General features: G+C 36.3%; 1 protein-coding gene across 11 annotated transcripts in view; it reads left to right on the top strand.

Annotated features, from left to right (window-relative positions):
- Window positions 1-26,624, top strand: part of SOX6 (SRY-box transcription factor 6) — a 372,529-nt gene that overhangs the window by 98,081 nt on the left and 247,824 nt on the right. For 6 of the 11 annotated variants that reach the window (XM_088057369.1, XM_014252009.2, XM_088057370.1 and 3 more), the window contains exon 1: window positions 12,197-12,573. The exons of 4 other annotated variants lie outside the window; for them this stretch is intronic. The gene's annotated coding sequence lies outside the window, so the exon portion shown is untranslated. One more of the 11 variants, XM_014252008.2, reaches the window with a different exon arrangement.

Here is a 26,624-nt window from a genome sequence, read left to right as displayed (position 1 = left end):
TTAGATTTTGATAGCTGCTAGTTCCTCTCCACAGAAGTAACCTTTTAAAATGTCAGTTTTAATGTACAAATTTTATGAGAATAAAAAGACTTTTAAAAATACTAATTTTAGACCTCTCACTGCTGAGCTGGTAGCTGCTGTTGTCTCAGGCTGAGTCTTGGAAAATTAAGTCAGAGCTCACTATAATAAAATGTGTACTCTGGACTTCGTGGGGAGAAAAAAAAACACTTTTCTTTTAAATTATTTTTCTGTAACTGCTGTGCAACAGCCAAAGTAATCTTCTGTCCTTTTACTTATTGGTATTTACCCTCTTTCCAGACATCTTTCTGTCTCTCTGTGTCTACCATGTGCTGGATTTCCTGCAAGTGGGAATTCCTCTCCTCTTAGGCGTTAGTTCTTCCTAAGAGGAGAAACATCAGGTGCACAAAATTTCATCTTGTAGTCTGTAACAGAAAAGCCTTACAAGTTAGGCTGCCTGGCTTACCAAACGTCATGTAAAAATATGATTTAAAGCATTTTCCCCCTGAAGATGACACAATATTTAATTGCTGCTAAAAGATATGATAATTTTCTGTTATCTTAATTGCTGCAGCTATTCTTCTGATTTGTCATATGGGCTAGGTTGCTGTGTCATATGCTTCGTAAGAGAGGTGACGCAGAAATTCAAAAAGAAGGGAAGCTTAAGCTTTTCCCCCTACTTTCAGTGTCTCTTTTTCTAAATCAGAAAAGCACCATTTGTTTTGGCTTCGGGGAGCTGTGTGTTCAAGCTCACAGCTGGAGGTATGGTGCTGCAATGATGGTCACCAGTGATGGGAAGGGAGAGTATAATGATTTAAAAAAAGCCCAACAAAAACAACCCCATATAAAACCCCCTTGGGATTAAAGGCAAAGACTTCATTCTTTCCCTTCTCAAAGCTACTGTATAAATTGTGCACACAGATGAAAGAATTACAGAAGAGAATATGTTCAGATTTTAAATATCAACAAGATATACTAGGTTGTGGTATCACCTCAACACACTAAAATGTTGCCCTAAAGAGGAATAAAATATTATTTTTTTTTGCTAGTTGGTATAGAAAAACACATAAATGTAATAATATTTTAACTATAGTTTGTATAGCTCTTGCCCATTTAAACACTATGCAAATCTTCCCTACTGCAGGGCAGACAACTGCGAGACTATAATGTGTGGTATAGCAGGCATCCACCATAAATTTGATACTCATACTCTCTAGTCCTTCATATTTCATACAAAGAATCAGGGAGAATAAAAACAGAAGAAAAAGAGCACTGAGTGGAGTTAAGAAATATCCACTCAGGTTTTTTTTTTTATATTTTTGTAAAAAAAAATGAAGAAAGATTACCTTGGTCTCTTAGACTTGCTTGTGCTAAAACTGTGATGCCAAATGCTGATCAGATGCTGTGAGTTATAGTGGAATGTGGGGATATTATGAAATCAGGATTCCTTTCAGATGTACACCATTATTTTTGAAGTCCTATTAATTACCCATGTGTTCTGGCTAATGAAATAAGGAAAGGACTCTTTTAATGGGGGCGAGATGAGACTTTACTGTTCAGCTTGTACATGTTAAGCAGCTGGACTGATGGGCCACTGTTTAGAGAAACATGGGTGGCAGGCTATTTTAAAAGAAAATGAAAAAACATTTGTTTAACTGTATGGCAACACAAATATTATACCAAGTGAAGGCTGATTGTGTATATCATTATGACAAAAGGTGCAGGCTTGAAGGGAAAAATATAAAGCAAAATGCTGTCTTTCTAGGATTCAATATATTCACTCTATGTGGGAGTACCTTAAACCTTGCTACAAATTTATGCATTTAACTCTTTAAATTCTCACATCCCTTTTCTAATTTGAAGAGGACTGTTGGAAGGAAGTGCTTGCCAAAGTTTCCCGTCAAATACAGATGCTAGGCAGAAGTTCCTGCAGTTTTGTAGGGAGATCCTGGGCTCACCAAAGCTGTTGCCATTCCCATTCTCTCCTTATTTCTGCTGCCTCCTCCTTTGCTGAGACATCTGTTCGCTGAGGCTGTTCACATGCAGTCCTTGCTATGTTCTGAATCTTGTGGTGTCCTCTTTTAGGTACCAAGCAGAGAAACAGCTTTGTATTTCCATCTGCTCTAAGTGGTGAGCTTTGAAAAAAATCTAATGATTTTGCTTAAATGTAACTATACATGTGGGTATATAGACCTATATATGTATATATTTGTATACACACACGCATAGGTGCACACACACACGCACACACACACACGCACACATATATATATAAATCATAGAAACCCATTTGGGATAATCATATTTTTCACAAATGTTGAAGAAACCAGGTAGTTGTACAGTTCCTTCTCTGTGGTTACCAGCAAAACTTTTATAGATGTGTTAAGTTAGCTTGGTGGAATGTGAAATTGATTACAGTAATTAGAAAATATAGGTGGTTTTACTTATTTGCATCAGTTTGCTTACTGAACTGCTTTAGTTTCCGTATGATAGTTTCCAGCTGGATTGGAATAGGCATTTCATAAAGGTTTAGATATACCCCAAAATATTAATATGTACCAAAATGGACACTTTCATAATCTATTACCCCAAGCTTTTTGACAGTGAGTTATAAAAGAGTCTCTGTGTTGTGGTTTCACTTTCTATATAGGTTATATTTTATTTTCCACTCTTTAGAAAGGAAAGTTTTAAAACACTGATAATTATATGGGCAGAAAAAAAAAAGAGTGCTTGAAGACTGGATGGTCTTATCTTGCAGCTATCATTAAGCTGCAACAGGTGAATCTTTTGAGGGGTTTAATGTGTGAAACTTTGATATTTGGGACTTTGAGAAGTGTAGTGAAAATGCCCATTTGCAGCACCTTCCAGGCCTGAAACACTGTGTGGCACAGCTTCAGAAAGATTTGTCAGCCTGAAAGCTGATGCAGCTGGAGCAAGATTTCAGTCTGAACTTTAGACAGATATGGACAGGATATATCAAATAAACATAGTGCACTCACTGTCCTGGCTTGATTAATTTGTCTGTTCTGACTCACTTTGTAATAAAACAATGTAGAGGTACGACTGGCTACCCAATACAATTGGGTATTGAAAGCTCCAACCTTAGAGAAAAAAAATTACACACAGAATCACACAGACAATCACTAGGTTGGAAGAGACCTTCAAGATCATTGAGTCCAACCCATGCAATTAAAACCAAGCAACCCCGCAAACTTTTATGTTAATTTATTTGGTTTCATTTTGAAGTGATCCCTGTTTCATTCTGCTTAGGGGTTCAGATTCTCTCATTCCTCCTTGTTCACAGGAGATCTGAAAGCAGTAGCAAAAGGTGATTTATTAAGATGTTGTTAAGGTGTTTTACACAAAGGTAAACCCAGGCATAAAGAAGTAAATAGCATGCCAGATGCTGAGTCGAAACTAGGCCTTGCTCTTTTGTGTACTTCCTTCACCAGACAATACTGATTGGGAAATTCTGACTAGTGGGAAAATTGTAGGCCAAATGCTAAAATTTGCCTGGTGAATCATTTTATGAGGAGATATTGAAGTTCACCATATGGCTATCTTGTGGGTGTAAGTCTGACACTGTAATTGTATATGCATGGTGGTTTCTGTCTCTAAGCTGTGCTGGCCTCAACAGCAAACTGAAATCCCTTAACAGTTTCTTTTTATATATATGTACATATACACACATACAATAGGAAATGATTTATCAAATTCATTTCGGACACTCACTATAAAATCACCAATGAATTGCATAGATCAGTATTCTTTCGTAGAAGCAAAAAGAAGAAGTTTGGAATACAATAGTCTTATCATTTGTTGAAATCAAGTGAAAATAAAAAGAAAGGATGGAGTTGACTGTGTGATTTTTTTTCTTCCATAATTTACCTAGTTTATCCTCAGCACTTAAAAAATTAGCAGATATAAAAATATGAAGGCTCCAATTGTGAAGAAAGTTTAACACATTGGGTGAGAGGTTCGGTGGTAATTCAGGGGTAAAAACCCCAATTTATATAGTACCAAAACCAAATAAGAAATTTGTAAAGGATTTGAGCAATATTTTGTGCATTGTGTCACAACTCAGATGGGAATGGAGTTCTGGAGTGAGGTGTGATATCTAGGACTGCAAAAGAGTCAAACAGTAAAAAGAATTTCTAGTGGTGAATGTGGCAATCTGGCTTGAATTCAGATATCTAAATTGCTTGGTCCTGTAGTTAGGGCTGAAAGAGAGCTGGTTTGTATGGCCCAGATGCAGTGTTTTGGAAATTCAAGGAGTAGACAGTTCTGCTTTCTCTCAACTCACAGACACAAAAAGCTGTACTATATGATAGATAATATGTTATATGATATATTATATATAAATAGAGTGATGCCAGTATGGACTGACCAGGTAGATCAGGATACAAAGTACCTGTCGAGAAGAACACATGGAAAAAGCTGAGGGAGGTTGTGCATAATGGGGAAAACCCTGAGAGCAGCTGCTGGTGTTCAGAGATAAGAACCATTCTTCCTTCACAGTATGTGAAAATAGAGAAAATTCCTATTCTGTGCAAGCTGTTAATTTGGACAAGAGAATCTGGTTCCATTGTATGACTGTTATATAGGTTCCATTATGTAAATGTTTTTCCATACTGTACAGGTTGAATTATGTAGATATATATAAATATATGTAACCACACACTAATCTAGGGGGCTACTTGAGGAAAGAGACGTAACAGGAGCTCACTTCCCTCTTCTTCCTCTCTTTGGATCAAATCTCCTTACATATGATACATGAAATTTCAATGACTTGACAATGTTTTTTTTTCTCAGAGGTATGTTTTATTTTGCTGTCCATCATTCCAGACCATACTGAGACTTTTGCTCAGCTGTATGAAAATGATGCTGGAAAAGTGAGGAAGCAGATTCTCTTTGCTCAGTGTTGGCTTCCAGAGCTCCCAGGGTCAACGCGACAGAGCACTGTAGTTACTCAGAGGTACAGTTTAATAGACCCAGTTGAATTTGTGATGTGTTCAAAGCTAATCAGGACCTTGTTCTGCACCAAAGCAGCAGGACTGTGTAGTATTTGTCTGCTTTATTGTGTATCTACTGTACTATGCCTCTAGCTGCTGCTGTGACAACCTGACTCTTGTCAGGCTCCTGCACTGGATTCTTAGATGACTGCTGTTTTTTTACATGTTTTTCTGCATAACACATGGATATTCAACAAAAAACACTGGACATGAAGTACTGTATTCATGGAGGCACAGACTGTACCTGGACAGCTCTCTAGCTGCTAAATGGGAAATTATGCAGATAATTTGCTATCTAAGCAGCTCTGATCTTAAAGCGTGAATTCATACTCTGTGTAGGGTACTAATGCAGATTTTATTACTTCCTCACTAAAAGAGTGTTGGCATACTTGACATATTTTAAAGAACAAATAGAACTTTTGGGAAACAGTGTACTTGCATTGTGCATATCAATGCAGTAGCCTTACCAAGATGCCTCTAAAACACACAGTTAAACTGAATTCTACAAAGGAAAATAATGAGAATTTCCTGACTGTGAGTTGTAAAGGATAGAGCCACCTATCACTATGCACAAAGTCTGTTTTTCATTTGATGTTAGCTCTTTTTCTTTTCTTTAAAAATAAACTTAGCAGTGTGTTTTTGTCTCACAGAGGTGGTTTTATTCAGGAAAAAATAACAACCAAGCGGCAGCCAAAGAACACTAGTGGATGATACATGTGTCTGTGAAAACAGGTTCACGTATCTTAAGATGTGATTATCTTGGCTGAACAGAAGTTTAAACAAATAAATAAATGGTAGTACTGGCTGATGACATATCAAAGTTGTAGAAGACTACTGTGAAGTTCAGGCTATTTCTAACCACATTGAATGTAACTATGTAGCTAATTTTATTAACATTTTGTTTGCCACTTTTTAACAGCGCAGGTATTTGAGTGTTTAGTAAATTGAATTTTCCATCTTTGCAAATAAGTGTAGTTTCCTTTTCAATGTAGGTCATGTAAGTGGCTTTCATGTTAATATTTTCCAAGGCAAGTTGTCCTTCTTTTTCAGGATTGGGAATACATGGTAAGGGTGTATAGTGGCAAAAATATGGCAGAATGTGCATAAAAAGAAGACAAGAAACACAGTGTGTTGACACATAGGTTTGAGATTATAATATATAAAGGACCATGCATACGGTTTAATTTGCCTAACCTAGTCACTTGGTAATTTATCTGGAGAGGAATCGGATTGTGTTTTTCATTGAGAAGCAATTTTGGGAACACTGGGATTTGAATTCACACAGTAAATTCCTTCCAGGCTGATAAACTTGTAAGTAAAATATAATGCAGCAAAGGATTAAAAATTACTGAAAAGACATTTTGCTGTAATTTTTTGTCCCTTAATGGTCAGTTAGGGCTCCCTTGAGAAAGACAGGAGATTTCTGGGAATGAGCAGACATCAAGGCCAGCATAGCTGTTCAATATCTTATCCAACTTCCTACTACTGTGACCTCTGAGGAACGCTGTCAACGCTGTGCTGGTATGTCTGGAAGGGCTTGGGCCATGATCTTTGTGGTGAAGATGTCAAGTTACAGAGAAAGTAGTTTTTCCCTCAACTGTTGGTGAAAAGCAGGTCAGGTGGGGTTAATCTTGACTACTAATGATTCTGGCCTTATCAGGATGGTATTATTTGTGGTGCTGAACAGCTGCCTCTGCTGCTGCTGTTTGGACCCAGTGTTGGCACTGGAGGCAAAGCTTTGCTTCTTTGTTGGTATCAGGTTGTGCTCCTCTGGGGGCTGGGTGACATTTTGGTTTGCCAGAGATGTGGACTGCATGGCAGGAGGGGGATTGGGACTGTGTACAGTTTTGGTGGTGCAGAAGACTAATGAATATTTCTGCAGTTTAGAAAAAAGGAAGTTACTTAAAGCTTCATTTTGTCACTGGAATGTGGGAGTTCTTTTCTTCCAAAATTCTGTGTGAAGTAAGTTTGCTAAAAACCTAATATTCAAAAACCTAGAGTCTCAAGTACCATGAGATTTAAGGAAATGCTTTCTATTCAGTTTGAATCTCTGAAAATGCATTACCAGACTTTCTCTTGTAGCATATTTTAAGAAAATACCGTCATCTAAAGTTTGTGTGTTCAATGAACTTGTTGCAATGAATGGTAAACTGGGAAAGGGCAAAAGTATACCTGTATTTGGGGTGTTTTCATGCATTGCTGCCCTTTTGTGAACAAAGAAGAAGAGCAAAATTTATCACAGCAAGTTGGGGCTGTCTACTTTGATATATACAGAAATGTATCTGTAGCTTCTGCCCAAAAGGGGGAGAAATTTCTGTTCTGTGCTTTTTTCTGTGCCTGGCCCAGGTATCACCTGGCCCACAGTGATTCCAAATGTTTTTCTCCTGCCTCACAGCCTCTGAACAGGCACAGACTTCTTCCCAGTTAACATACAACAATCTCTTGTGCTGACTACTGAACTCTGATCTTTGGCTAGATGTACTCTTGCTTCTTTAAGCACATGTGGTACAGAGCAGACCTGGAGCTGGGTAATTCATAAGAGCTGGGTGTTATTAGTATTACTACTACTCGAATGAGCCTGTATTATTTTGCACAGCAATGTGGTCACCTGGCAGCAGGTCATTAGCATTTCGGGTTTCTTTCCCTCACAACAATGCACAACATGCTAATTAGAGGGTTTTGAAAGCTAAGCAACCTGGTTTAAAATCAGACATTTTAATTTGCAGCTTTAATGGCTATATTATAATAACTGGCTTGGCTCAGAGGCGAAGGGGAGAGAAGCACTTCCCATGTTCCAGTAGAAAGGTCCAATATAACAGAGGCTGACAAAATTAAAAACCTCATAATTTGACCTTTGCCTGAGATAAAAGGCTGTTTCATAACAATTTCCTTTTGTTCTTTGTTTAAGCCATTAGTCCAAAAGGAGCCTCCGATTAATCTAAGTAAATGCATCATTACAGTCCTAATCCATGTCCTTCTGTCAGTGTCTGTTTTAATTAAATAAGAAACACTAGCAGAAAGATATCACGCACAAAGCTGTGATTGGAGAAAGAGGGTTGTTTGATCTGAGGGTGAGATTAAAAAAGGCTTTACTGTTTTGTCCTTTTGCTCTAGATGCCATAATGTAGGTTAAAGGAAGAAAACTTGCCTAGTAGTTTAGCACATTGTGCCCCATTACAATGTCTAAATAACCAGATTTACCCATGAAACTGTTCAAGACATTCAATTAATTATATACTGAACATTCACAGATGATATGGTAACTTGGTTTGAGTAATTTGACACATTAATATGTTTGGGACTGTATACACAGTTATACACAGTTGGCCAGAAATTGTATTTAAAAGTTGCAGGTTTTTTTATATTAAACATTGATTAAAGCTATTTAGGTGCTTGCTTTCTTTTTGGCACTTGTGGCTCACAAATTATAAACATGATCTACTACGAGCCCCATATTTTTTAAAAAAACATTTTTGTTTCTCACAAAATCAGAACGATTATTTTACAGCAGTGAAGGATTGAAGGATCCATTTAATAAATGTCGTAACATCCAACTAGTTAATATTGCTAAAGCAATGCATATGTAAGAGACTCTTCCTCAAGGTAGTGTTTCAAGATCCCTGTGGTGAGGGTTTTCTCCCCTATCCAGGCCATTATTTGATGTAATAAAAAGAGAAAGTGTGCAACACAGAGATTGTTAATTAATTTAGCCTAACAAGATGAAGATAAATGAAGCAAAGCATGGATTGAATGAAACAAGAGGTCTTATTTACAATTTAATACTACTTTATATTAGACATTTTTTCAATTTGCAAAATAAAGGATTTTAAAGAAAAGATGCTCTGCAAATGAATGCAAGAAAGTTTTTATTTTATAAGCAGTTCCTAGAATGGCTGAAAATACCTTTTGGGTTAACCTTTAAGTTTTCCTCTCCAATTTTTTTTCCCTTTTCATAATTATTTTTCTCAAATTGATTTAAAATATTTTGATAGGAAATATTTTGATGAGAAAAATTAAACCTTAAACTTTTTCCCATTGAAATTAATAGCAAATTACCAATGGCAACTCTTGCAAGCCCAAATGTTACTCTTTATATTAATTTGTTTATATTGCTTATATTAATCTAGGGTCATAGCTAATTTTTGAGCAATTTATGTGTAGGAAGATGTATTAAGAGGCGTAACTATAAAAATATAATAAGATATGATTTTAGTTTGCATTCCAAAGTGTAAAACTACTGTTGCTTGAGTTTTCAATTGTCCTATTGCAGAGAAAGCTAAAAGAGGAATCCAGGATAGTGTTAATTAACAATGCTTTTATGTAATAAAACTATGATTTTTGACTTGGGAGAATATTTTTTCTCAAGACCATATTTGTTTTAAACATTTGTGAAAAAGCTGTGATTTCTAATGTCTTAGCAATTAAAAAAAACCCAAAATTAAGAGGCATGTCAGAGATTTTAGATGTCTCTTCTTCCCAGTCCCAGATTTACATAAAGACTATCCAAAGCTAACAGTAATCTACAATTTGCATCAGTTCAGTCACTGCATCTTGAGGTGTATATTATTAAGTTTCCCAATGACAAAATTTAAGGTATAATTTTTTGGAGGTGAAGAAAAAAAAATTTAATATCTAGAAACTAATTAGCAAAAAGAAGTCCTGTTTTGTGACTGCTTAGAAATATCTTTATCGGTTTGTCCTAAACCCTGAATTGTAAATGATGACCAAACATATTAGGTCATTTTTTAAAAAATAAATCATCCTCATTTTTTACAGATGATTTGGGTTTGTCCACTATTTGACCTTCTGCCATGATTTCTGTCTGCAAAGGAAATGCCTTCCTTTTGCAGTAGCTAGACAGGACAGTGTTATCTACAAGCAGTATCACTACAAGTAGTAGTCCCCACAAATAGCATTATTATGGTCCCTATGTTTTTATCTTGAGGGTCATGAACAAATCCATGCAATTGCTTCTAAAGATTTCAATAAATAGGACTTTTTATGCAGACAACTGGCTTTTATATTACTTTTAAACAAAACTACTAGTCCATCAAGAGTTTCAAAAGGAAAACAATTCTACAGAGTGCTGGTATGGCAGCACAGACCAATCATTATGGCACCCATTCTCCAGTCCTTTATTTTTCAAGTCCACAACAATAGGTTGTTGATTCAATGGACAAGACCAGAACAATTAAGTTCTCTGTTTAGCAGCAGTGCAGCATTTTAATGCCCTCCTCTAATAATGGTCTCATTATTGTTATTCTAAGACTGGGCCTCAGGAGGAGGAATATTTGCTGGAGGTACGTCATTATTTTGCAAATTTCGATTAGCTCATCATGTTGTCTGTACTGTGAAAATCGTAGCTAATTAGGGCAGTCAGTTAGACTACCAGCTTTTGAGCTTATGAGTTAAAAGGTAGCACACTTGATAGGCCAATGATGTGAAAAAGGTGGTAAAAAGAGGGATTAGAGCTGTTGCCTTAGTAACTCTAACTTCCATCTGTGCGGGAACAATGGACCTGTGTTTCTCCACCACCTTGGTGTAAAAATTGGTTTTGTTTCGAAAGGAAGGGGCTTTTTATGACAATCTGGAATTCAGCCTAACGGGGTGTAGTTTTAGTTGTTAGAAGAGACCATTGGAGGATAGGAAAGATGAAAGGTCATGGCGAGCTCCAAGGACATGAAAGGTCATTGTCCCTCATAACAATAGTGGATTGTTTGGCCCCATTATTTCCAGCCAACTACTCAGTCAGGTGATAGAAAAGATACTACCAGTTTAGTCAGGTGGAACAAGAGAGAAAGATAATGCACGTACCAAAGAACAAAAGATAGCTATAATTCGCCTTTATTAAACAAAGTTGCACTTATTTGTGGCCATCCTCTGAAAAGGGTTGTTTACTGACTTACTATTCCAGCCTGCTTTGTTCAGCACTGCTTCTGTAGGCCATCACATCTCTGGGAAGTAATCCAACGTGTTAGAAAAATGTTGTTTAGGCTTTCTTCCCATGAAGAGGAGCCCCCAGGAGTACCACTGATGTGATACTTAACAATAAATTTAGTTGTTGTAGCTTTCTCACATTATTGGTGATCCTAAAAGGTTTTCCTTCAAACACAGAATAAAATTAGCTATAAATATGAAATAAATTTGCTTCAAAACTTCATAGCATTTTATCATACATTTTAAAGCACATAATGCAAAGTTTACAGCAAACTATACTAGGTGTTACTGAACAGAGAGCAGAGACCTATAGTTGTGTAATAACAGATTAGCTATAGGACTACTCTTATGCAAAGGGAAATAGATAAAGTCTCATCTTTAAAGTCTCTATGCAGAATCTTTAGGAGACTCCATGCCTTTGTTTCAAGGCAAAAACAGAACTACTGCCATATTATTTAATAAAACAGCTATAGCAGAGTTCATGAGGAAAGCATTTAGTTAGTGAACAGAACTGTCACCTCTAATATTTTTCCAAGAGCATCCAAACCCCCAATTTACTGTTTTTCAGAAAGTCTTTCCCCCCCCCCCTTTTCTTATTATTTTCCTGTTTTTGTAGAATTATGCCTTAGTCATTCATGCAACAAGTTTATTTTTCTTTTCCTCTAACCTCTGTCCACAATTAAAGCACATCCTCAGGTCCATCACTTACTTCCTAAAGACTAAATTTCTTTATGTGAGCATTTTCAGAATGTTCCCCATTCTTATATGAGATCTCTGAACTCTTTTACCAGTTTTACAATCTTTTTACTCATTTCACAACAGAGCTGCCAGAGCTGTATTGAATTTTTATGAAACTGATAATATAAATGTAATTTACTACAATTACACTCAAAAATAAAAACTACATATAATTTTTAGGTATCCCATCTTAAACTGTTCTGACCTCACTTGAACTCCCCTTTTTAGCTATTCAGGGCCTCTCTTATCTCATTTTTACTCCTGGCCACTCTTGCTCTTGCTTTCTGACAACACAGATGGGTGGCCTTGCACAAACTGATAACTGTGGCAATTTCTCAGCACACTATTCACTAATAAAAGATGTTATTTTCAGAATTAGCCAGGCATGTGTCATACTTGCTCACTGGCTGAAGATGAGAGGTTGAGCTGTGGCTTCCTGGGAGCGAGCAGTCGTATAAGCCACTGGACTTTACAGCTCCCAGGTTGTTGATGCATTGTTTTACCTTCAACTAGGTTTAGTAATTAGAGTCTTTCTGAGAAAGGAAGCTTTGCTTTAAGTGTTTGTAAGCTTTTAGTTTTTTAAGATATTCTATTCTTATTTTTTTTTCCTTATCTTGCTATTTAGTTCTCATTTATGTGCTAGCCTATGTTGTGTTGTTTTTGTATTACAATGAGCTGAAGAGCGTAGGCTGCTTAGTTCAAAATGGGAGCCCTGCAAAGGGTTAACCATCAGGGAATTACAAATGAACTATCAGGAAAGTTGATTATTAATCCAGCAAGAGAGAAAATATCCTTCCAGTTAACAAGAATTAGTACCTGAAGAGCTGATAATATTGTTCGGGCTGTCGGTGTGGAATGGCAAAACCAGGTAAGCTAATCGTCTTCTCAAAGGAGCAAGATCTTTTCTTTCTGTTTTTCATTATAAGGAAGTTTAGTTTTTAAAAGAATCTTTGTTGTTTCACTTAAAGTATCAGCATGTGAAACAGCATATGTTGATCCTCAGTTTCGTCAAATGAATGAAAGAAGTTAAACTTGTGTTTAACTTTGGTAAGAAGATACATTTCTAAGCCATATTTCTAAGCTACACAGTGTATGTAACTGTGAAATATCATAACAATTCTTTCCTGGTTTGTGGTTAAGTGTGAGAACTGATTACAAAACCTGAAGAGTCCTTTGCAATTGCAAGCTAATATATTACGTAAGTCTGTCTTTAGTTGTGCTTGGACATATTGTGGGGGTTTACAGGAATTTTTATGTTGCAGAGCTATTAGATTTCAGTTTTCACACTGTGTGCATGATTTAAGTTTTTCTGATATTATGAACGTATTTCTTAAAAAGCTTTTTTTTTGTGGGGGTTTCAAAGATTTATGATCTGGGGTTACAAGGAAATAGATGTTTGGTAAACATACCACTGTGTTTATACAGAGAAACGCAAATGAAACCATTAAGTCAATTGAATACAATCTCATAATTTTGGTAATTTTTTAAAAACTCAAAGCCCTGTCTTGGGAAAATGTTAAAATTTGTGCCCCTGATACATAATAAATTGGTATGATAAACATTTATGTTTTTCAATGTAGTCTCCACTATTTAACTTATTAAAGGAGTTGTGTAAAAGTTTTTAAATGGCAGTCTAATACTGAGGAAACTAGAAAGTCTGTATACAACATTTGATAACTTTTCCTAATTGTGTGCTGTTACTTAAATTAGTACCACTTAAAAGAATCCAGATTTACTTGTAGAATGGAATTCAGTATGCACATGATGTGACTAGAATATCTGTCTTGCTGAAAAGGGGTCCAGATTTTAGCCTGTTATGTATGAAATAGCCTGAAAGCTGTATGAAAAGGATTGTGGTGATACGAGAAGGAAAGTACAGATTAAAAACTGAAAGTATTCCAAATTTAAAGGCTGACCCCCTGTAGTAATGTAGTTCTATGGGGTAATTTTACATGAGCCATAGAGAAAGGAAGAAACCTTTCAGTTTTGGGAATGGGATTGAGATATGGCCTTGGGCAAAGGAGAAAGAGAGAGGAAGAAGAGGCAGTGGGGAAAGTGAAAGGGAGAAGTGGCGTTGGTCTGACAGTGTCATTGTCTCACATGTGACTTTGGCCTCCTTGAGCAGAGGGACAGCTGGTGGCCAAGTTCTCTGAAGGGTGTCTCGCCATGTTAGAGTAAATTAAAGTCCTAGAATTTGTTGATGATGGAGCTATCAGGGCAAAAAATGGTGGCATTTTGGGAGCTATGCCAAATATTCAAATATAGATAGAGGCAAATAACTTCTTGAGGCACATTTTAGCTGAGTATTTTAAGGAGAACAGGGACAATGTAAATAAGCTGCATTTTCCAAGTTTGAACACCAGCATCTAGGAAATATATAAAGAGCAAGAAACCCAATGATGAAAAAATTATCACACAGGAAATGATACACGTAGAAAAAACAAGATTGTAATTAGTGGAGGAAAGTAAGAAACTGATTAGAGAAATGAAATTTCCCAGATGTTTAAGGAAAAAAATGGAAGTTAAATTAGATAAGCTCTTTTAACTAGTATTGGAGAAGAATGCTTCCTTCAGAATGGGAAAGCTAAACTTAAAATTAGAAAAGAGCTGGCAACTTGAATTTAGCTCCACTGTTTTCCTGCACGAGTGACTCTTTGGAATGCTCTGCTTGGAACATCATGAGGAACAACTAGTATAGAGCTGTTGGGGAAAAAGTAAAACACAAAATGAAACTCTCTGTATGCTTATTTGGAATGATTAAGGTGATTATATTTCTTATGTGTGTACTAACCCACAAATTAGACAAATTGGTTGGATTTTGAAGTAGTACTTAGGATTTATTGTATTTCATGTATATATGTAGCTGACACTTGAGCTCTTGTTGAACCTGTACTGGTTCAACAGGTTCATTTTAAAATTAATTGTAAGCATTAGCTTATTGACAGAATCCTAAATCATCAAACTCTATCTGCAAATGAACAGAAACAGTCTTGATCCCCCTCAGCTATAAACCAGTGTAAATTAGTTGTTATTTAATTATTATTATTTATATAAACTGGGATAAAAATAATGTTCTTAAGCAAAAGATATAAACAAAAGATATCAAGCAGAAACTCTTGGGTTTTTGTGTCCATTCTAGTGACTTGTTTCAATAACACAATAATGTAACCTGTGAAAAATGTACCCCTACAAGGCAGTTTAGCTGGCAGCACTGCTTTTGTGCCAGTTCTTGTTCTCAGTTGTGTATTACAGGGAAAAAAAATGAAGAAAAAAACCCAACCAAAAAAGTTAGACGTGTCTGGAACAGGTTGATAAGAACATCATCTGATTTACTGGAACTAGTTTGACTGGGCAGGGTATTCATGTTAAGTAAAATTGTGTTTTCTTCAACACAGACTCTATAGATCACAACCTGTTTAAAGGCTTAATGCCAAGGAGAGATGAAGCTCCAGAGGTCTCTGACTAACTAGACATGCATCTGGAAACACAGCTGCAATCAGGGGAGGCTGCAGAAGCAGCCTGCAGCAAGCAAACCATTCTTGTCACTACATGGTTGGCGCAGTAAGATGAGTTGATATAGAGGGTGAAGCATAAATATCTACATGTTGCTTGATTCTCTACTTTATAAAAAACTGTTAGTAGCCAGGAAGAAGCTTGTCTACACACACAGATGGCCAAAGCAAAGTTTGGGCCAGGTTATTTTTGTTTCTTGGACCACACCTTGTCTGTAGTGACAGTATTGGAAGGAGAATGTGTTTCAGTTCATTAGGAGCTCAGTGAAGCTGTATGGGTAACACTGAAGTGTTTCATAAGATTCAGTGTAAAACTGCATAGTTCAAGGAAGCTCATGTCTTATTAGCTATGGCTAAGGTCAGTTATCCACACAATGAGGGGGAAACTCTTTCATAAGCAAGTAGATAAATATGGTGCAGGTGGTGCTTAGCCTTGCTTCAGGCTGTAATATTACCAAAACTCCTCCAGCTTTTACAGAGTCCTTACGGAGCATCAGCAGCATAGAGTGGTCAGATATAAAATTACAAGTCTGTTTCTTGGAAAAAGAACACATTCAGGACATTTTCATGGCTTTGCATACAGGTGTCTATCTCTACAAGATATTTTAGAGAGGGTATAGAATTATTAGAAATCTCCTTGTAGAAGAAAATAAATTGTAAAATGCTAGGGCTGAAAAAACAAATTGAACTTACCTCATCTAAACATCAGAATAAAACAGGCCTAGTGTCTTGTGGATTTTGCTTTCTTCAAACTCTGTAGTGCTCCACGTGTTTAAAAAAGCTGGTTAGATATCATAAGTGTTTATTAGCACTTGATCCATATCTAATAACAGAAAAAAAATAATATAAGACTTCATTTTGCCTTTGGGGCTATCATTTTTACTGTCTTATGGAAAATAATTATATTTTAAACAGCTGCAAAAAGAAAAGAGCTTGAAGAGTTAATTGAATCACATGCTGCTAAAGGAAAACATTTTCTTTCCTTTTTTTCCTCATCTGAAGTAGGAGTTACATGTGTTCCTTATTACACCAAACATATTCCAGTAGCTTTTTAAAAAGACACACTCATGAAGCAGTGCATTCTCAAAGACACATTATTTTCAGCTACTAAATCCTGGAACAATCAAACACATGTCATGTTTTACCTTCTGAATAGAGTTCTGTGGCTGCAGTGGATGATAGGACATAACACCCACAGAACTGTAAAATGTGATGCCTGTCTTTACTACACAGGTTTTAGGTATGTTTTGTAGATGCCAGAGAAAAATTTGCTGGCATTTCTTTCAAAGATAGTAAAAATCAGTGTTGGTGTAATTATTAATTATTTTGCAGTCTCTAGGCCAAATATTTTAATGGTAGTAAAAACTACACAAAAACAACCAACAAAGACAAAACCCCCAGTAAATTTACTTTAACTGTAATCACCCAAGTTTGTGAGAGCCAAAGGACAGCAGACTGAATGTTTTCCCACAAATGGGTCCCTTTTACAGACCGGACTGATGAGGTTGTGATGTGCAGGTGTTCAGTGTTGGAGGCAAACGGGTGTTCAGAACAAAGTGGAGATTTTTCAGGGCACTTTCTGCTTCAATAGGTCAAACAATCAGACTCCATGGTGCTGGGAGAAGGCCAAAGCTGGGCACTTCAGCTGCACATCCTTTTGGCCTTTCAACCTTTGAACAGGAATGGATAAAGTAAAAAAATATATAGGTTTGTCTGCTGTCTAATAGTTTATGCGGATGTGCAAGTTTCCTGGCATTTTACAGGGGGAGAATCATGTGTTTAAACCTCAGTGAGCATTGCAGTAGCCAGGTCCTAATCAATTATGCTCTTTTTTTTGTGTGTGGTGGTTTTTTTTTTGGTTGTTTTTTTTTTTTTTGTGATTTTCAAAATAACCAAGTTTTTTTCAAAAAGCAAAGTTTTCATCAGGATTGTGCTTGTCTAGTTCCAATTTAAAGAATTGTTCTACCTCCATATTAACTTGGATTTTAAAAAAGACACATGTATAAGCATACATCCCACTTTTTGCATGAAAAATGTGAGCTAAATCACAAATGGCCTTGTTTTTGCTTTATCAGGGTAGGCTTTTAGCATTTATTGAGGTAAGATATATGGTTTACTAGTATAAACATATATTCTATTCAGTATAAAAATACCAAATCTTTCTTGTCTGTGATTTTTCAATAGGCTGCTTTTCCTTTGAAAAAAGTATTTTTAGGACACTATTGATTCATCTTTTTACTTTTCCCATCAGTTGTAGTCTGTTTAACACTATCACCACCTTAGAGAGCACAGTGTTGAGGGAAAACAAAGTAGCTGCTGGTGACCCTGTGACAACTGTCTGGTAAACCTGATTACTAACCTAGAGCGTTGTTTAATCTAAAGGCCAAATAAAACCCTGCAGGAGAGAAACATTGTTTTGTTCTAAATGCCTATTAGGAAGGGAGCTGCTGTGTTATAAGCAGCAGAATAATAAGCCTCCCTAGCTTGTCGGGGTTCAGATCTAGGCATTCAGCACGTACTTGCCTAGACTTCCTATTGCAAAGAAAGAGCTAAGTTTTGGAATTGATGTTGAAGTCAACTAAAACAATAATCAGTAATAGCAGCTTTGTGTTTCAGGGAGGATCAGAGTCTGCTTTGAGCTGTGCTGATATAGTTCTAAAGATAGTATATGGACTTCATTAGGGTTATTCTCTTCTGCACCCTACAGCTGTGACATGGAATCCTGAGTTTCTGGGTCCTCTGTCTCCTGCTATCTGCTTTTAGCTGTTTTGTTTTCTTTGCAAGCAAAGAAAGGAATGAATAAAAGTGACTACTTCATCTACTAGTATCACTGATAATTTCTGCATTGTATGAGAAATGTCACTTTCCCATTTTCCTAAAACTGAAGTTTTCAGGGAATAAATTAGAAAGAAAGCTTGGTGCCAGCAAATAAATTATTGAGCCTTTTTATAATTTTTTTTTTTGCTCTATCATACCCTATCATTCTCCTTTAAGGGTATAATGCCTTAGGTCACAGAAGTCATGGTCATATAAGTTGTAGAAATTTTAATTCATCAGCGGCGATGTTCTGATTTTACTTCCTTAGCTCCAGCAGTGAAGTGACCATTTTAGTATAAAAAAATGTGTCAGTATAGTAAAATACCTCTTCAAACTAGAACTACACAAAATGGGCTGACTGATACCAACCAAATCTAGAGACTGAATCACACAGTAGGTGATTGAAAGAAAAAATACTTGTTAAAAAATACGTTACTTTGTGAACCTGTAATATTGTTTTTAGAACCAGAGTAGGAAGAGATCTGAAAATTTGTGAACAAGCACTAGATCAATTACTGTAGATCTCACTACTAACAATTAGCATAGTGGATTCCATCCATATTGTGGATAGGCATGTTAGTCTAAACAACGTATGCAAAATATGCAGGTTAGAGAACTTTTTTATTTATGTATCTGTGTATATAAGCATACACACGGATATAACTCTATTTCATCCATTATTTATATGTATTCTACATACACAAATACATAGGGTGAACATATATATGTATTTAATGGTCGTGGGTGTATATGTGCACAATAATACCCCATGTGATTTTCATACTAATATTTGGTGCAAAGCTGCACACTTCCTTAAAAATACTGTCTGTCTTCCATATAATTCTAGTTTCAGAGATGACAATCCATAATTTAGAGGATTAATACAATATCAACAAAAATTATTGAGAATTACTTGATAATATCAGGAGTAGATGAGAGCGCTTATGATTATTCTAGGTCATTGGTAGCAGTTTTATCTGTGTAATTCGTGGGTCAGTTCAAGCATAGCAATGGGCCCGTGGCCATCCCTGTGTTCTACCTTGCACTTGCAGGATTTCTATTATTAAACAAATAGAGAATTTGACATTGTACATGTTTAATTATTAGCTAAGATATTATTAAAGTAGTGTTTATAGATTATAGAGATACTATCAATTTTTTGCCAATTTTTTAAAAATAATTCTTTTGAATCCTTTTTTTTTAAGAAATATTTCAGGAGAAAAATCTTAAAAAAATACCTTTGTGGCAATATCTGTAGTAATCCATAAAGGGTTTGTGTCTCCTAATTTGTGTAGCAGTCTGGAACATAATTCCTTTTCTCATTGTTTCTGTTACCATCTTCTGTACAGTACCATAATCTTCTAATGTGATATTATATTGTGAAAACTGAAAATTAACCTAATCAAAATAGCTTTCAGATGCTTAATTAGATTTTTTGTGTTTGCTAGAAAATAGGGGTTTTTTTAATAGCTTTGTTTCTTAAAAGACAAAACAATTAATTCTGTTTTCTAGTATTCAACTCACTTTGCTGATCTGACTTCTTTAATTATAGGAAGTGTTTATCACTTTTATGTCCCATAAAAGGTAATATGGCACATATACTTTACATCTTGAACCCATAGGAAAAATCTTCTTACATCCTTGAAGTCAGTGAGCAAGTGATTAACCCCAAAAACTGTGCCAATATTTTTAATAACATTACCACTGATGGCTTTATTTTAATGATAAGATAATTTAGGGATTTTTTACATACAATTTAAGAAATAACTGGTTCTCATTATATGATGTTACAGAGCTTTTGTGGAATTGCCAGGATTCATGTTTGATTGGTAGAGATTTGCTGTTGGCCGGAGAGTATCAATATTGAATTACTGAGCACTTGTACCTTTATGTTCAGTGGTGACCTGAAAATCATGGACTAGTAATAACGGGCCAAAAAAAGAGGGGCTTGGATTCCCTTTAGGTTTCAACAGCTTTATTCCCAGCTAAAAACTTCTCTTAAAACTGTCAGTCATTTACTCTTCCTGCCAGGTGACTGTGGGCTCACTGGTAATGTTTTGCTGGCTTTACCATTTGAGTTTGCAGATACTCTTTCCTTTTTCCTCTTCAGTGCTATTTAATACCATTGTCATAGCTGAAGACCCAAGTCTCTCAAGTCCATGGAGTGGTATTAATTTAATTTCATGAAACCTCATAAAGACCATTAAGCTTCATATAGGCACCTGCACTTTGCTTATAAATTAGACATCAGATTACAAGGTCAGACATGTAATTTTCATAATTTAGAAGTAATACTTGATCAAGACCTTTAATACATTGGTTTGTTGCCTTATGGCTTTGGACAGTGCCATAATTTTTCTCTCTGCTCTGTTAGAAACATGGCATAGTTACCCGACCTTTGTTATCCTATTGTTCTGGTTTATAGGTTGATAACCATTCTGTGAGCTATGAGGTGTGGACCTGCCCCTGCTGCATTCCCTGAACTAAAGAGAAAAAGAAAAACAAGAAAGAAAGAAAGGAAAAAAGTAACCCCCCTCTTCTAACCATTAAATTGTAGGATGATCTGGAGATAAAAGCAGAATCTCTTTTTTGCTTTTCAAATATTTGCTTGGCCTTCAAAAGGTATTTGCCTTTTGTGTTTACACTGGATTTATTTTTTTGGCCTACATGCAGAAAGAGAATGATACATTAAAGAATAATGGACAATAGTGAGGAAAATGCCCTCAGTTTTCACATCTAGCCTGTATTTTCTACTTTAGGTTTATTTTTTTAATCTTGTCTACTTCTATTTAAATAGAAACTGCTGAGTATTGTAAAGGCTTGTAAATGTGAAAGTATCAGATGAAGTACAGTACAAGAAGATTATCTACAGGTTGGCAGGCAGTAATGAGAGTTGGCAAAGTGCCATTTTCATCTATGAACCCTTGGGACCTCAAGTTATTCCTGTGTGTGGCAGGACAATGTAAGGCTTCAAAAGCCAGTGATCTGTCACTTGCAGGAGTGCTTTCTGCTGTTCCTGAGAGAGCCAGGTGAGGTTTGTCTGTAAAGTTGTATAAATCTTCACCAAGGCAAAAGGAAAGATGCTTTGGCTGAGAGTTGGTGTCTGTGTCATATCATCTTCAATTCTTTCCCTCTGGATGGCATTAGAGCTTCCTTGGAACCTGCATTGACCCTTGTGGATTTATTTTCATTGAAAGAGAAGGGTTTAAGCAAGTTTGTATAAAATGTAATTCAATTTAAAACTCCGCACTCAAGGGAAGCACCACTTTGTGACAATTGCCTGTTCCAAGTTTATCTTTTTTGTTGCTCAAGTCAGTCCTTTTATTGTTTTACACATACTGCATTATTAATACACACGGTATTTTTATGATACTACTGCATCATAAAAAGCTTGTGATTTTGTTAGAGTGAAGTCATGAGATGGAGGTATTTCCCATATCTTACTGTAATATTTAATATTTTTTTTGCAACTAACTAGAAACCAAACCTTACCCAATGATTTATTTGAAGCATCTTGATTAATGTGCTTTGAAATCATGGGTATTTATGATAGATAAAAATGCATTTCACCACATGTATGTCTTAAAGCTCTTAGTATACTACAGTTTGTGAAAATTACAGTCAGTTAATAATGTGTCAGCTCCCCGCTGTGTGCTTCGTAGGATACTGAATGGGTGTTACAAGATTTATTTGCTGGATTTTGCAGGTTTTCTGTAGCGTGTCAGATACCTTGCTGATTGCTTGGTGAAGCTTAGAGCATGAGCTCCCTCCTGCAATGTTTACTTTAAGTCAATCTACATTTGCTTAAAAGCATGACAGGATTAAAATCAGATCACTTCCTTGGAACTTTCCTAAAAGCCGGGATACTCTTTAGTGAGACCATTGTATGTAATTTAGGTGCACACTTACGTGGGAATCACCATTTGCTTCATAGTTCTTGGAATTACAGGGAATGGATTGGTAATAAAATGGGTATTGTAGTGTTGCTGAAGTGATAATAATATTGCAAATAATTTATATGCTACCCTGGGATTTTGAAAGGGGGATAGGCAGTTAGTTCTTTATTGGTTTTGTCCATAAAGGAATTGCAAGGATTCTCTCTCCTTTTAAACTTTCATTCTTATGTATTTCCTTGACCTGTTCATGTTTCTAATTCTTTCATTCATAGAGAGAATTACTTGGCTTTGTTGATACAGTGTTATTTTACACTTAAAATCTTAGAAAGTTAAGTTTTGAGTTCTTTTTATTATTTTTTTTTCTTGCTGAGAATACATTTGATCATTTCTGTTTAAATGTTTCCATTCATGTCCTGCAGTATGGGCAGCCTTCAAGTTTACTTAAAAGGTGCAGAAATACTTGTTTTCAAAAATTATAAAATCCTGAAGACAATTGATGACTGGGATTAAAATCTGGGCTATGTATAAGTGGTGTCTGTGGTGTTCCATTGAACTTCCATATAGAATGGTATATCAGGATAACATGGTTTAAATTGGATGGGTAAATTTCTGTGTGACTTCAAGAGTATCAAGCACCAACTTGTATAGCAATTGGATTTAATAGGCAAAAAAAATCAAAGGGAGTTTAGAAAAAGAGAAATTATGTGAGCTGATTTAGAATTTGAGGCTCTTGTTTGATGCTAATAAAGTTTTCTGATGTCATTCTTTTTGTAGCTATAATGTACATTACAGAAATAATTTGTATAATGTGTACTTGAGTGTACTATCTTGAATGAGGTATATGTTTATAATTTCTGGCTTTCAGATTTAAATCTGTGAACACAGCAAGAGCTCAATGAGTTCTTAAAATAATAGTCCTATAATGCAGAGATCCTGATAACTTCCTTGCAAATGGAAGGAGTCATTCATCTCACAAACGTGGTAGAGAAAGAAACTTGCAGGAGTTGCAAAGAATCATTTCTGCAAGGGTCACACAGAATAGATTAGACCATAATCAAAATATTTTTGGGACATCTTACGATTTTGAGAGAGGTAGTTAAAAAGGAGCTTTGAGAATGGGTATTTTAAGAAGTATATTTCAGATCTACCACTTTGTCCACATTTCTATCTCATGTGCCCTAAACCCACACATATTCAGAAATACAGGCTTTAATTCCCTGTATGATATATGAGATATATGAGACCATATATCAGGAGAGTAAGGCTCTTTTCCAGGTAATTATTGCAGGAATTGTAAGCCTTGTTTTCTTCCTGTTTCTCTTTTCCATTTTGTTTGTAACTATGTATGCAAAGTAGGAGTGGTAGAAATTTCTAGAATTAATATGGAACAAAAAAATTATGTTTTAAACTTGTCTTTTTATTTGCAACTTTTCCAAACTTTCTTCTTCATTTAAGATTTACCTTTCTTCCCCACCTTGTAAAAACATATTTATTTTGTATTGGCTTATTTGGAAATATTAGAGCACCTTGGGGAGTGTTTACGGAGTTATCACATAAAGTGTTTCTTGCATGCAGAATGAAATGGTCATTTTCTTTCTGTCTTGTACTTTCATATTTTTTCTATATTTGATTGTAATTGTATTTCATTGTGGAAGGTTTTTTCCACAAACAGACTGGACTAGCACACTGCTGGGGCACCTTCAGGGGGCCACGTGGCTCTGCGGAGAGTGATATGAGCTGATAACATATTTCTATCTTTCTAGCTCAAAACTTGGGATGTGTGAAATACTAAGTCTTCATCTGGTCCCTTTCATAAAGTTTCTGGCAAATCTAGATGAAGCATTCCCAAAATCTTCTTGTAGTATATTACCATGCTGGAATAATTCCTGTTCAACCTTTCAGTTGGTGTCAGGTGACAACTTTCTGGTAGGTGCTGGGCGGATGTTTGGTCCATCATGCACCTTAATCTGTCTTTCACTGGTTTAAGCTTAACCTGTCTCTGGGCTTGTTTTGAAGAGCCTCCATCCCTGCTTTCCTCCCCATGCCCCAAAACCCAGTGCCTGGTAAAGCCACCTGGGAGAGCCCCAGGCACCTCTTGACTCTGTTATTAACCATTCAGGAGGAGGATGAGTGGGAAGCACTCCTCAGGTCCCCTTTAGAAAGTGGTGTCAAGGCTGTTAGAGGTGGTGGTGACTGCAGTGAGAACTAGCGGGAGAAGAGTGGACCCATTCCCACTGGTGATCCACGAGGTCTGCCTAGTAAAGCTGTACCTTAAAATATCTTGAGTGAAATCCTGATTCTACTTAAGTTGCTGGGTACCTAGGCATTAATTTTATGTCAGCAAGGATTTCACCAGTATTTTTATTTTGCAGCTGTAGAGGGGGGGGAAGCCTGAACCAAGATGAATGTGACTTCTCATTGTGAAATAGATTCTCTGGTAGTTTCATCCTTGCCTTCCTCCCATCTGAATAACTATAAATGATGCTCTCTGTTAATAAGTGTGTACTTTGTCTAAATTGCATTTATTTTTCTTTGACATATATACCATTTTACTATTAATCATCTCCTTCTGCTCTTTACTGTACAAAGACACTCTTGTGCTGGTGGAACATATTTAATCTTTGCTATGTTATATTTTATTTCTATTGTTGCTTTCCCATTTCTTTATGGAAAATTTTTATTGACTCTTAAATCATGGGTTAAGCCCTCATTGAAAACATGTTCTATATGTAGTTCTTATGAGTGAAAGAAGTTCTTTGGAGGTTATAGGCTAGGCTTATACAAATACTTCACTATACAGCAAAAATTCAGAGGTCTCCTATATATTATCTACAGCTAGAAATATACCCATTTACTCAGCAGCACATCATAAAAGAGAAGCATACTGTGTTCATGTCTGTCAGTTCCTTAAGTTGTCACTCTACAGCCTTTTTTAAATTCTCTTTTTATTGAAACCAAAAACAAAACAAAGACAAAAAAATGCAAAACCAACATCAATTACATGTCAACATGACATCAAACAGCATAATATATCAGAAAAATAAATGTATGATCTGGTGACTCAATGATTTCTGTCCATATGACATTTACAGAGAGGTAAAGAAAAGGCAAATAGCTACACATCTGTATTGGGAAAAATGTCCAATATAAAATTGGCCATTGTGACAGCATCAGAAAGCTTTCAGCTGAGATTACTTGAAAATAAATAACACACAGAAGAGGAAAAGAGGCTCCAACAGTCCTGCTCTTATATATATTTAGGGTTTTGTGGATTGAGCATTGTGCAGGTATAAATCTTTGTATAAAAAGACTACTTTAATGATGGAGATATTCTGCTTGCTGATGCTAGGTCCAGGTTTATAGATGGATGTGTAGTACAGCTGTATGCAGAGTGATGCAAAAATGCAGTGACGAAAGAAAATCTCAGAAAATAAATGTGACTATCTGGTGAAACTATTAAAGTGAATACTGACTAAAAGCCTATTTGTATATTTGCTGAAAGACATATGAAAAAGCCTCTTTGTATAAGTGCTAAACACATGAAAGCCGCCGAGAATCAGTTAAGCCCCTAAAATAATAATCTGGGAATTCCATTCATTATTATAGCAAAGGGCATCATAACTTTATGGTAAGTGGGGAAGGGTGGGAGAGAGGTGAGACTGTGGGGGTGGGAACTAGAGAAAGAAAACCCAGAAAGATCCAGAATCAAACACAGCCTCTGTTATTTGAATTTGTTGTTAGTTTTCAATGGAGTGATAACTGGAACAGCTCAGCCTGAACTGCCTGGCTCGACACTCCCCGTTCTAAGGAACTTGGATGTGTTTCACAGCTTACATCTGGACAGCAGGGCACAGGGAAAAAAAAGGGCACAAGGATGGATCACATTCTCTTTGCACAGTTAGGACTTGAATTTAATATATAATAAATGTACGGACAAAGAAATATATGCACACATAGACATACATTTGTATATCTACACACGTGTTCATGCATGTATAAATCCAGATTCACAAGGGATTTCTCCTCATTTTTGTTGTTAGGCTCAGTTCACAGATCTATGTTCTGCCTCTTCCAAGTCAAAAGAAGTTACCTTCTGGAGTTTATTTTTCTTTTTTTTCCCCTTACCCTAGCTGACTATTTATTCAGTGCTGAGATCTCTTTTTGTTAATTTTATTACAAGTTTATTACTATAGGCTTCAAAGGAGGTGGTAGGTCACCCACTGGACCTGGAAATGGTGCTTTCTGTGAGAGCAGGGAATATGTAATTATCTCCTTATCTTATCTTTTAGATCAGCAATAACTTCAGTGCGACCACTTGGTCAATATTGTACATCTCACTCTATGGCCACATCTCCCCAAAGCAGTGACAAAATGTGTTGTGCCCAGGGCATGCAACTTGGCTTCCACGGATGGCAGAGCAGAGCCTAGTGCAGCACAGCCTGTGGGGGGAGAAGCAGCTCCTGAGGGGAAAGCAGCAGTACATGGAAACCTCAAAGGAAATTTAAGAAGGGACAGTGTGAGTGTGTGCGCGCGTGTGCATTGAAGTCTGAAGGCAGAGAACTATGAGGGCTATGTGGAACATTTCCTGGAGCTTGCCGCTCATAAACATGGCAGGATTGTCAGCCCTGCAGTGTCCATCCCTCCCCTCTGGGCCCCTGCCAGTGCCCCTGCGCCCGTCAGGTGCTGCATCCCAG

The sequence above is a fragment of the Pseudopodoces humilis genome, chromosome 7 (genome assembly GCF_049639895.1).
Source record: "Pseudopodoces humilis isolate 2021_Gansu_Grassland_sample_001 chromosome 7, ASM4963989v1, whole genome shotgun sequence".
NCBI classification, from domain to species: Eukaryota; Metazoa; Chordata; class Aves; order Passeriformes; family Paridae; genus Pseudopodoces; species Pseudopodoces humilis.
The sequence above is the reverse complement of the archived record's forward strand: the minus strand, read 5'-3'. Positions and strand labels throughout refer to the sequence as shown.